Genomic DNA, 12,616 nt, shown 5'->3' on the forward strand with positions numbered 1-12,616 from the left:
GTTTATTTTGAAAAATTTATCAAGTTCAGTAGTTTTACTTACACCTCTCCATTTACTTCTTTATTTTAAAATTAGGAAATGCCGCGGCTTGGGGCGAATCTTTTTTGATGTCCTCTGGCTCTGGTGGTACCAGGATCCGGCCTGAGCCAGGCTGAGTGTAGAAAATGACAATTGCACCATTGAAAAAGTGGTTTTTTTGCTGTTGGAGGGAGCCTTTGCTGTGGGCCAGTAGCAGCCCTGGGGTCACGGAGGGCTGCGACTGAGGGGAGCACACGGCCCCCCCAGACGGGGCGATTTCTGTTTCCATATGGAAAAGGGATGTGGCATCTGGTTTCACTCCCAGCAGCTGGCAGCTTGAAGCCTGTGTTTTGCATGGTGTGGAGTAAAGAGAAAATAAAGTGTCGAATTGTTTGGCATTATCAAGGATTTCTGCTCCCCAGGACTCCTGCATAAAGAGATGGAAATTTTAGCTGCTGGAGCCAAGAAACACACAGAAGTATATGAATTTATTACATTTTATCTCATTCCCTTGCAAACAGCGCTGGAAATGTCAAAAGATCATCTATTGTTTCATCATTTAGAAAGAATTTTTGTTTTCTAGTTGTAATTTCCTTGATGCCTGGCTGTGGGGAAGGAAGAGAAATTGGAGCAGGAGCTGGCAGGGCTGCGGCAGGTTGAACATGCAGGTTTGTCTGGCCATGGAGCTACATGCATTTAAATTTCTCACATCCCAGGTTTTTAATTTAACAAATGTAATTAAGGCTGGGGTAGGTACTCGGATTATTCATTTACTCCAGATGGAAAAAATTAAATTGAATGCAAATTCCGTAATCAGACATGAAGTTGAGGATGTCGGACGTGATGGGGAAGTGTCAGCACATTAATCGGACTGCTTTCCCTAAACAGCCCCCAAATCTAAGAGCCAGGGATTATTTGAATAATTGAGGTGGCATTTGATAAGATATCTGATTGCTGATATCTCCTTAAGACGGAGCCCTAATTGTAATTCTCCATCAAGAAGGATTAATCTGCGCAACAGAATGCACTGGGAGTAGTGTGGTGTCAGACTCCCTCCCTCGAGTTTTGGTTTTTTATCAAGGGCTGCCATGCCCAGGGAAGGTGCCAAAGTGATTTATCGCTTCTCCTGTTACTTTATCCATGTGCCAGGAGGTCGTCAGGTAGCACAGCTTGGCACTGGGGATCTGGGCATCCGAGGCTGCCTGCGTCCCACAGCCCCAGAGTTGGGTCTGTGTTTTGGAGGGGCCTCCCATCGCTGGAGAAGGATGCATCATTGCATCTTAATGTCCCTTCCTCGTGTCTTCAGGGCACACTTAGGCCTTTCTTTCTTTGGGGAAAGGAGACAAACTGGAGGCAAAATGGAGATAAAATGGAAACAAACTGTCCCAACTTCAGCAGAAGACCATGGTGGAGGACCATGACCCCATCCACAAGCCCAGTCATCTGACAGGACCCAGTCCTGATGCTCCTGGAAAACTTTTGGGGGTTGGTGGACATTGACTCCTAACTCAGTCTTGGCTGGGGCAGAGTCATGCTATAGGAATTTAGTGCTTCTACTGAGACTCTGCAAACCACTGCTGCCATTCACTGCATCCCCTTTCCCCTCCCCTTCTCCTCCTGGGGAAGAGAATTAGAGGCATGAAGGGCGAAGATCATCATCAAAAATATGGGTTGAGATAAGAACAATTTACTGGAAAGCGGAATGAGAAAACAAACAGTAACAGCAACAATATCAGTAAGGGAAGGGTACAAAAAAAGAGTGATTCACGTACAAAAATGCTCACCTTAAGCTACAGCTGCTCCAGCTGGGAAGAGAGTCCCTTTCCTGCCCCTCCCCCCCAAAAATGATGTGAAGTGGTATAGAATAACCTGGTCCTGGCCGTGCCCCCTCCCAGCTACTGCAGAAATTAACCCTCTGCTGCTGGAACCAGGACAGGTAGCAAGAGGAGTTTCCACTCAATCTGGCAACAGACACTTGGTCATAATCACAGAAGTCTTTTCTTGTGGAGTCTGTTTCACTGCCAGCACCACTGGCTCCTCCTAAAACCAAGCATGGAAGAGTGGGGAGAGAGGGAGTGGACTTTCCCCCTTGAATCCCGCACTCTGAGTGAGATTTGAAAGGATTTAAATTGCCGAAACAACAATTTTAAAAATAAGGGATATATCCATGTTGAAGATCCAGTCTTGTAAACAAATTATCCTCATAGTCTTTCCTTCTCCCTTCGTCTATCCAGCAGCAAATGAAAAAAAGAAAAGAGAAAAAGATGAAAGAGGGCAAAGGGATAAAGCTTGAAAGAATTAGCTGGTGGGTTTTTTTGGTCTTTTTGAGAGCGTGAATATTTTTCAGCGAACTGTAAATGGAAATTCTTCCCTGTGAGGGTGGTGAGGGGCTGGCACAGGTTGTCCCATCCCTGGAAATGTCCAAGGCCAGGCTGATGGGGGTTTAGATCAACCTGGGATAGTGGCAGGTGTCCCTGCCTGTGGCAGGGAGTTGGAACAAGATGAGTTTTAATGTCCCTTCGAACCCAAACCATTCTGGGATTCCCTAATTCTATGTAATTTAAAAAAAAAAAAAAAAAAAAGGGTGTTGAGAAGAAAATAATCCTTAGCTCTTCTGCAGTCAATGGTTTGCCCAGCAGTGATGAGGACATATCAGATTTTTCCTGTCTCTAAAGCAAAGCGAAATGCAGAGATTTTTCATTTTTTCTCTTTGTCCTACAGTCCCACCTCCTCCTGTGGTCATCCAATGGCCACTCCTGATAGATTGGGTGCACTAAGTGATTTTAGCCAGGCTCTGGACAGTGCATTCACAACCAGAAAGGTGTCATAGCACCTCAAAAAACCCAACCCCCCCCAAAAAAACCCGCTAAACCCCTCCTCCCCAGCCAAACAAAAAAGAATCCCATTTTAAATCACTTGAGATAAGTTGGGTGTTATCTTAAGGTTTCAAATTGCTTGTTTGCTTCTCCAGCTGGAGCTGTTAATTCAGAACAATTAACACACCGTTTAAAACCCAGACAAAGCATATGGAGGCAGTCCTTGGGAAAAGAGCCTGTTTGGGATGGAGTGCCTCGGTGTGAAATGGGAAGGATAACTCCAGTTTGTCTTTCCCTTTAGATCCTGGCAGGTGTTGTGGGAAATGACACAAATACCAGGGAGTTTAGCCCCCCAAAACTCCCTGTTGGATGCTGGGTTGAGTGATGCTCAAAGCAAGAGCCAGCTGAGTCTCTAGACCCAAAAAGAAATCAAGTCTTGACATTCATTGTTAGGACGAATTTACCACTGAGAAAGCGCCTTCACCCTCCTGCTCCTCCTTCAAATATTTCTTCTTGATGAAGGAATAACAAATCCTAGAGCGAATCCTGAAATAATGCCTGAATTTTTTTATTGGCCCCTTTGCAATGCCATGAAACACCTCCCTGGCTCCATCCTTCAGGCCTTTTGCGGCATCGTTTTGGACACCCGCCATTTATTTTCTCAGGCTCCCTTTTGATTTTTGATGCAGGTGAAGAACAAAAGCCTAAATCTGGGAAGAAACCCCGAAATACAGCAGTTCAACCTTCTTAAAATACTGATGTGAGCTCAACCTGCTTAAAATATCCCTGGGTCAAGGAGCGAGGAGGTGAGCTCATTGCTTTCCGCAAGGACATAAACCACTCTTAGACTTTTATGGGATGCTGTAGGAGATACTGCAGCAGTTGTTGCATTTTTGCAGCCCGGTGGTGGCTTATGGGATGATCCATCCTTTCTTCCACCCTTGCCTCCGTGTATCCATGTGTCTTTTCACCGTGTATGTTCATCCATGCATCCTTGCATCCATGAATCCATGCGTCCTTGCACCTGTCCATCCATCATTTTTGGTCTTACACTTCTGACCAGAACTGCACACAAATTTTATTAAGGGCACCGAAGAATTTTTTTTTTTTCACGTGAAAAAACCCCCAACAAATCCAAATGTTTTCCTCAGAAACTTTAAGGGAATTGGGATGGCTGAATGTACAGCAGCTTTTAGCATCCCCTACAAATGATGGGAAAAGAAGTTTTCCCATCTCAAAGTTGGCACTAGGATTTTTGAGGTTGGAGACCCCTGTAATGTGAGCCCCCCTAAACCTTCATCCCCCTGAGCTGTGAAAGCCAAGCAGGTCATCCTAAAAAGCTTTTTCTGCAAACCCTTTCCTGTTACTCCCCCATCCGAGGATGGATGTAAGCAGCATCGGCAAATCTGAATAACTAATCAGAGTCCTCATTAACCCCCCACTGAGATGCTCAAACATTCACTTTGCTGTTTGTGAAGCAGGGAAAAAAAAATAAAAAGGAAAAGGAAAAGGGAAAAAAAAACCCCCGCACAAGCCACCCTGCATTAAAATTGATGTGTTATTAATCCCACTGTTCCAGACCTCATGGGTACCGAATTTTCCTCCGTCTCGCCCGAGGCCGAGCAGTATGGTGCTGCTTCTGCAGGGCACTTTGCCTTTCCATTATTTATCAGCGCAGTGGAGAGAGGCTGCTTTTGTTCCCTGGATCCAGATGTGCTCACATGCACACGTCTGGGGTGGGGATGTCCAATATTTCTCTACATGTCCCGTTTGGATAAATGTGAGTCTCCTACAGCAGGGCTGCACCACGGACATGTCTCTCCCAACCGTGTTTTGTCTCACCTTTTTGTATACACCTTTTGTGGTTTTTTGCTTTTTGCAGAAATACAGAAATATTTGGGTGTATGAGCACTCTCAAATCTTTCACTCTTCCTGAGAAAGGCTGGGGTTTGTGCATTGCCAGTTTAACTTCTGAAATGAAAATACCATATTTTTCTTTGCCCCTAAGAGCATCCCCAGCACCTGGCCCCAGCCCTTATCCAGCGGCTGAAGATGCTGCAGAAATTGCAGTGTGGGAGGAGAAGCCCAACACTTTATATCACAAAAGTCCTCCTGGCAGATGGCAGCAGGTGTTGCCAAGGTATTTTGGAGAGTCACGATCATCCCTTGGAGCTCCTTAAAGGGTTAACTGAAACTTCAGCTTTGATTTCTGCATTTATAATGTTTCTAACACGTACAGGGTTTCTTTGGTTGTCCCTATGGGTGTGGAGTTTGGGGCCAGCAGAGCTTGCTACTGGGCATAGTGTGGGGTATAAAAATAATTCAACAAAACCCTGTGTTACTGGGGCTCTCACCATCTGTGGTTTCCCCCTAAGTCAGAGAAGCTGGCATTAAATTTATTAAAACATGGTAGTCACAATTAAACAGCATTGACATGATGAGCTTGGAAGCTCCACGGCCTGCTCACATCAGAAGAGACAAAGTGACGTGCCAGGAAAAGCCTTCTTGCTTTAAAATCCTACACTTTTTGCAAAAATCCTGAATTTTGTTTTGCTAAATGTCAGCTTTATTAGCATTCCCTTACGCTTCATTAAAACTTATTAACAGAGATGCCCTTGGCTTTTTGCAACCGGGGTAGAGGCTTCTGTCCCAGGATACTGGGCTCCCATCTCTGGATGCTATTCAGGTCAGCTGGATCAGGATTTAGGGCATTTGTGGGGATTGATGACTTGTCAGAAATGGTGTCTCATTTATGACCCTCGGGCAGCTGCTGAGCACAACCATGGGACACCATGGATCCTCCTGCCTCGCATTGCCTGTGGTGGAGCATCTTGAAGAAGGCATCTCCTCCATTCCCTTTCGCATCGGGAGGACTTCAAAGGCCTTTGCTGAACTTCAAAGGATGCCTTTTGAAGTTGCTTAAAGTGCGTGCCAGCTCAAAAAGACTTCTCTCTCTCTGCGAGGGTGTTCAGGGAGATGTCCCTGGTGGGGTTGTCTCTTTGTGTTCCTCGTGATGGGGACAAAAATGACATCGTTTCTGCAAAAGTTGCACAATGTTTTTGTCCTAAACGCCTGCAGCACCCAAGACCTCAGGCCCGACCACCCCCAAGGAAGAAAATCAGTCTACCAATCTATCAGAGCTCTTTTAACACTGACAGAGCCTTATTTCTGCTCCTTTTCTTCCAGCCCTCACGTTTTGTTCACACAGCAAGCTCGGATGGCAAAAGTCTTTCCTGTGGGATAGAAAAAAGTCTTTATAGGGGTGAAGGACTAGTGCAAAACATGAGCTTTTCCATCACGATGTCAGGACAAATCCAATGGAAATCAAGTCCCGGTTCGTGATATGTATTTGGCATCAGCCCATTTGTGCTCCTCCAAGGCATGAACATTAATTCTTTACCATAAATAACCTTAATATTTCACCTGCTGTTGTGGTGGGAGAGTTTTGGACTCAGGCCCTTCTGAGCAGATCAGGGCTCTGCATCTCTCAGCAGGACCTACATTGGCCTGAGAAGTCAAGAGGCGCTTTGACCTTTTGTCTCTTTCACCGAATTTTCCATGTTTGGAGGTTTCTGCCGTGTTCTACCCTGAAATGACCCAGTTGTTTCCGTATCGCTCTTTGGGCAATGACCTCAGGCCAGGTTTCCAGAAATGGCACTTCCTGTGCAAGCTTCCCCATCGACTCCTTTGGACCCATGATCCTGGGTGAGATGATGGACACCTGCCCTGAAGGCACAAACCCACACGTGTGATCATTGCCAGAGGCCTGGGATGGAATTAAAACCCGGGGGGGACAGTTCTCATGGGTCTCCTGTCTGGCCTCACCACACCAGACATGGCTCTCTGCTGGTGATGTGCAGCAGAGGTGCATCCCTGGGGTGTGTCGTGGGCATCTGAGGAGCTCTCCAGAAGTTCTGTGGGTGTTGATGGGTATCTCAGGTGTATATTTGGCGTCTGAGGAACTCTCCAGAGGTTCTGTGCATGCTGGTAGGTATCTCAGGTGTTTACTGGGCGTCTGAGGAGCTCTTTGGAGGTGGTGGCGGCGGCGTATATCAGCTGTACATTCCAATCAGCAGTTCAGCGCGTCGAGGTGTGTCTGCACCTTTACGTGTTAGACATTTATCAGCAATCTGAGGAGCTCTGTAACGGGTTGTGTGTATCAGGGGAGGTGTTTCGGATGTCTATTGAAATCTGAGGGGCTCTCTGGAGGTGATGGACCAAGGGACATCATCTGTCAGAGCTCTGAGGAGCTCCCTGAAGGTGATGTGTGCCGTGTTGGATGTACTGGATTGGTACAGAGATCTGAGGAGCTCCAGCCAGGTGCTGTTTATCAGGGATGTTCATGTCAGCTGTGCAGTGGTGAGGAGCTGTCCAGGGCTGGTTTGTAGCAAGGTGATACATCAGGGGCAAGCTGAGAGGAGCTTGGCAGAGGTTGTGTGTATCAAGGGACATATATTGGAACATATATATAAAATATAAGGGATTTATACTGGAGGTCTGAGGAGCTCTTTACCAGGAGATATATATCAAGGTAGATGCATGAGACATATATATTGGAGATCTCAGGTGATGTTTATAGACATGGAAGTAATATCTGGAGGGGATGTATATTTAGGTACATTCACCAGAGGGATATTGAGGGTCTGAGGGGCTCACTAGAGGTGATATATATGGAGAGATCTGGTGAATTTTATCTGTGGTATTCCTTTTGTTTTGCAGTCAAACACAAAACATCCCTGTGTTGGTGGCTGTGCTGGTCCTTGCTCAGCCTATCTTTGTTTTTCCAGTGAAACTGCTGAGATGGGCCTGGGCATCCCAGTCCCATAAAGGCCAGATTCTTGGCAGTTGCAAAATCATCTCTAGCATATGGATGGACTTTTCCTCATTAAGCAGTGTCTGGAAGCTCCCCCATTTTGGAGGTAGTGGCTGTTCCCCAGTTCACTCTGTCTGAGCCCAAGTATAAAACCACATTTACACTCAAGGAAATATTATAATTAACCAGGGAAATGGCAACTGCCAGCATGAAATGGGGGCACAGCCAACATCAGGGCTGTTGCATTCCTTTTTTTTCCTTTTTTCTCCCCTTCAGAGCTGGATTATACCGGTGACCCTCAGTGTGATCCCGTGAGGAGCTTTGAGCACCCACCAGGAGTGGAATAGGACAGGACAACCTCGACCTCCATCCTCTGAGGACAGACCAACAACAAGCACACCTTGGATTTCTGGACACATCTTGGTTCGACCTCTAAAAATCTGATTTTTATTTTTCGCCCTTTTTTTGAGATGTTCAAACCTGCTGGGGAAAGCCCCTGATTTAGCTCAGGCATCAGTCCTGCTTTCATCCCCAGGGGATATTCCCACCTACATTTTCCTTGATTCCTCCTATTTTCCCCATCATCCTTCAGAAAAAATGCATTAAGAGTGACTTGCCATCCATGGCTTCACTGAGACTGCCAGAATACCTTTCCTAGTGCAGACCTTCATCCTTTGACTTAATATTTCGTGTTCTTATTTCAAAAATTTTCTCTCAATACTCAAATATTTAATTTTTGCTTTTCCAGGCTGTGATCCCTACCCAGTTTTCAGGGCAGTGGGAGGACACTTCCAGGGCAGTGGCTCCCTGAGCACCCCCTAACAGTAAGGCTGCTTTGCTTTATATTAATTAAGCAATTATATATATTAATTGTGCAATTATGTACATGAATTGAGCAGGATGTGGTGAGTCATGACCTTGGTGTGGCTTTATTTGGAGGAATTTCTGCTGTTTTCTGTTGCATTTAAATTGTATCAACCCTTCCCTAAATGCAGTGAGCATTTCAGAGCAGAATTAATTTTTTTTTTTTAAGAAATCAGTCTGTGCAGGCAATCTTGTTTTAAAGCTCAAGTGTAGATAACATATTGTTAAGAGCCCTACAAGACATAAGCAGCCTGGAGGGAAACACAGATATATTTTTGTGAAAATACTCTGAAATATAGGCTGTTATCACTGCAAAATTTTGGCACAGCCGGCAGTAGGGTGCAGAGAAATGGTCGTCAACTAAAAATAAATGAAATGCAGAGCTTAAGATAAGATATAAATGAAACCAAGGGTTTCACAGGCCTTTAGTCAACCCTGGTCACTAAAATTAGGGCTTGACAGAATGACAAATGTGCTTGATCCGTGCCAAAACCAGGGCAGGTGACACAGAAAATAAAACCCTGTTGGCTACAACTTCCCTCCTGTAGGAGCAAAGAGAAATCTTTGGTCGTTGAAAATGGGAGTGGCACGTTCAATTTGTGTAAATCTTCTGCAAAAGTGCCTGGTTTCTTCTTAAACTGGTTATATTTAGGTGGAGGCCTCTCAGGGAAAAACCCAAAACCTTCATTTGGTCCATGGCCCTGCAGAGCATCTTTTCTTTGGGTCTTTTCTTTTGAGTCTTGCCCCCTCTGAAAGTCCCTTTTAGTAAGAAGCAGCCAACAGGGGGGCGGATTTTTCCCCCAGGCTGCCCTTTAAACCCTGACTCTTGCTGGTGAACCTGCTTCAGCCAAAACAAAAAACACACAATGTAGGAAGTGATACATATCTCCATAGCCTGATTTTACCCCTTTCTGAAAAAGGTACAGGTTGGATTCATGTTGAAATTACTTTTCTGGTGGGTGTGGGAGGGACTGGGGTCACCACAATGACCACTTTTCGGGGGGATCCTCCCAGTTTGTGCCCTCCTTCCAATCTGTATTTCCAAGTGAGCTGCCCAGTGCTTGCATGAAGGTGATGCCTCGGAGTGGCCGCCTAGAGCAGAGGGCAGACAGGGTTAGAGAACGAAGTGGGTGTTTGTTAAAGGCCTTTAACAGCTCCACCCTGGGCAGTCAGAGCCTCCAGAGGCTGCACCCAGCGCGGACCATGGGCACGAGTTTTTCCCACAATTTAAAGTTTAGTCTGTTTGTATATCAGGAGTTAATCCTCCAATTACAGCTTCAGGTGATGAAGTAATTTACCCTCAGTTTGCTCCTCCCCAATTCACTTTTCTTTATACTTTTTGTGGCCTGAGGCTGTTGGGTGTCCTTGGTTTCCAGGCCCAGAGGGATTGTTTTGTGTGACCAAAGTGTGAAGACAGCAGCCAACACTTTATATGGAGTTTAAAGTAATGCACTAATGCAGCACAGGATTTGGAAAACATAAAAGCTAAAACTTTAAGGCATCAAAAGGACTTGGTACCCTGCCATGGGCTTTGTGTGCATTGGGTTGTTCTCTTTGGAGGAGCTGTGTCTGTGGAGGACACAAAGTGCAACCTGGCCTGGAAGTATCTCCAGCAAGGAGAGCAAACCCAAACTGCTCAGCTAATTGTGCCAACAAGGTCCAGACTCCTTCCTTTAAAGGCACAGAAAGATGTGATGGTGGTGGGTGTCCACTTAATTACTTCTGAAGCACTGGACTGGCATCACTCGAAGTGGTTAATGACAGAAATTACCTGAAGGCTTCTGAGAAACAACTTGGTTTCCCTTGTCTTTCTCCACTGTGTGTTGGTCCCCTCAGTTTCCAGGCACAAAACTATTTCAGCTTTCTTCCCCCTGAAGCCCCTAAGACCACAAGGTGCGCCTCCAAGGCCAGGCCGTACCTTTTGTCATTGTACAAAAAAAGTTGTGGAAAAAATTTAGCATATCTGTCTCACACCATGAACACTTTCCAGTCCCTTTTTGAGCCCAATTTCCTCATCACGTTGAGTTCAGCCCAGGCTGAGATTTACTCCCATTTGGAGTAAATGGAGAAGACAGTCTTATTGAGCATCACTGAAGGAGTTTGAAACCCATTGTAACTCCCTATAAATCACCACGTCCTAGCTCAAACTACTCTTTTATCACTGAGGCTGGAAATATGGTCAAAAAATTGCCTTCAAATGGGCAAATGAAAGATGTTTCACTTGGGGTGATTAATCAAGGTGCTCCCGTCTCAGTCTTTAGTGTCTTGGCTCAGGGTTTGGATAGGGACAACTCTCTGTACATGCCAGAAAGCCTGACATGCCTCAAAGAATTCTTTGTTTTTGTTTTCTGGTCAGCAGAGTCATTTTTCATGGGGAATTTTACCTTTTACATAGGAAATTCAGAGGGAAGGTGAGACCGGGAGGAGCCAGAGAGCGGCAAGAGAGGGATGTGAAGTCAAAACTCAGCAAGTCAAGAACTCTGATTTATCTGCCTTGTGGGGCTCCAGAGGGAGTTTTTCCCCCTCCCAAGGGGAAAATTTCCAAGTGTGATAGCAGGATACAGCAAGAAACGAGGCAGATTTAAGGGAGGTTTTTATTGGGTGTACTGTGGTATTGCTGTTTTCCTGACCTTCCCAGTCAGGGGAGTGGGAAGTCTTTGCATGCTCCCACTCACACCTCACCCGTATTTCTGCAGTTGGGTTCACTCTGCTGCTTTTAGCAAGTCCACCAAAAAGCAGGTATCTGTCTGTGTTTACGTGGTGCTGCTCATGGAGGTTTTGCATAAACCCTGTGAGATTTGACTTGCAAAACAAACACCCCAGGAAGGCATTAGATTGAAGCCATATCTAAAAATATGGAAAAATTGCAGTATTGATTACGGGGTGTTTACGGACTGCAGCAACATTTACAAAAAGTCTTTGGTTTGTGGTGGGATCTGTGCCAGAATTGTTGGCAGTGTTGAGGTTGAAGGTGGGTCTTGCACTGGCATTGGTCTGTTTTGCACTTTGTGATATTTGCAGCGGCAGAGAAATTGGTTGTTTTTATTTAATAACAGTATTCCCCAAATCACTCCCCGAGTCTCCCAAACTTCACCGAGCTCACTTGCTTCCCCTCTCCTGCCCCCTGTAGAGAAAAGATTGGAGGCATAAAAGGCAAAGAGCATGGGCTGGGATAAGAACAATTTACTGGAAACAGCAATGAGATAAGAAAATGAACTTGTAACAGCAGCTATACACATAACAAAAGTGTGCAAAAGAGAGCACAGAGCTTTACCTGACCACAGCCTTGCCACCCAAACAGCTCCCTCTGGTCAGCACCAGCATTACCCCACTGTTCTCTCTGCTGTGCTTGCTCCACGAGGATGAATTCCCTTCTTCTCAGAGGAGACAGAGTCCCTTTCCCCTGCTCCTGCCAATGACATAATATGGGTATCATAATAATATTAGGATCTGGTCAAACCTCTCTCCCAGCTATTGTAAAATTTCGCTCTGTCCTGGTTGAAACCGGGGCATCGGTGAAGGTCTGACTGCAGGTGTCAGTTTGGAATGGAAAAAACTTGAACGGTTTTTTAATTTTTGCAGAGCAAGACAGTTTTTGAGTGTGTTTTTTTCTCAGCTGCCCATCCTCAAGCAACAGCCCTGATGCCACCTTTGGTCTTGGGGCAGAAGTTCTGTAGAATTCACAAATATTACAGTTTCCCATGACCTTGGGAAAGGTAGCACCTAAACTTCTTCCAGCTCATGTCTCCAAAACTCGTCTGATTTTTTGCCTCTTTTATCCTCCGAGAAGCTCTTTTTTACCTGGCAGGGACCTTGGGGATGGAGCCTTCAATACCATCTGCCAGAATATCCTCTGCACAAAATGACCACAGCTGCATAACCATGTCGGAGCTGCTGGCTCATGGGTGGGACACAAAGGGTTGTGGTGAATGGGTGACATCAGACTTGCAGCCTGTCACTAGTGGGGTTCTGCTGCTGCCTTGAGTTTCAGCTTTCATGTTTTTCAGATTCTGTGCTGCCCAGGGGTGCAGTTCTGAGCCTCACATTCAGTGTCACTCAGCTCTTCACAGAGCAGGGAGACAAAACCAATCCTTTTGCTGTTGGA

General features: G+C 45.7%; 1 protein-coding gene across 3 annotated transcripts in view; it reads left to right on the plus strand.

Annotated features, from left to right (window-relative positions):
* Positions 1–12,616, plus strand: part of PKNOX2 (PBX/knotted 1 homeobox 2) — an 87,716-nt gene that overhangs the window by 40,618 nt on the left and 34,482 nt on the right. Inside the window, exons 3-5 of one of the 3 annotated variants that reach the window (XM_066203626.1) lie at positions 602–686; positions 7,924–8,070; positions 8,396–8,471. The exons of 1 other annotated variant lie outside the window; for it this stretch is intronic. The gene's annotated coding sequence lies outside the window, so the exon portion shown is untranslated. The remainder of the gene's footprint in view (positions 1–601; positions 687–7,923; positions 8,071–8,395; positions 8,472–12,616) is intronic. One more of the 3 variants, XM_066203625.1, reaches the window with a different exon arrangement.

Source organism: Chamaea fasciata, unplaced genomic scaffold (genome assembly GCF_029207755.1).
Source record: "Chamaea fasciata isolate MVZ Bird 193981 ecotype frontalis unplaced genomic scaffold, bChaFas1.0.hap1 SCAF_24, whole genome shotgun sequence".
In the NCBI taxonomy this organism is placed as follows: domain Eukaryota; kingdom Metazoa; phylum Chordata; class Aves; order Passeriformes; family Sylviidae; genus Chamaea; species Chamaea fasciata.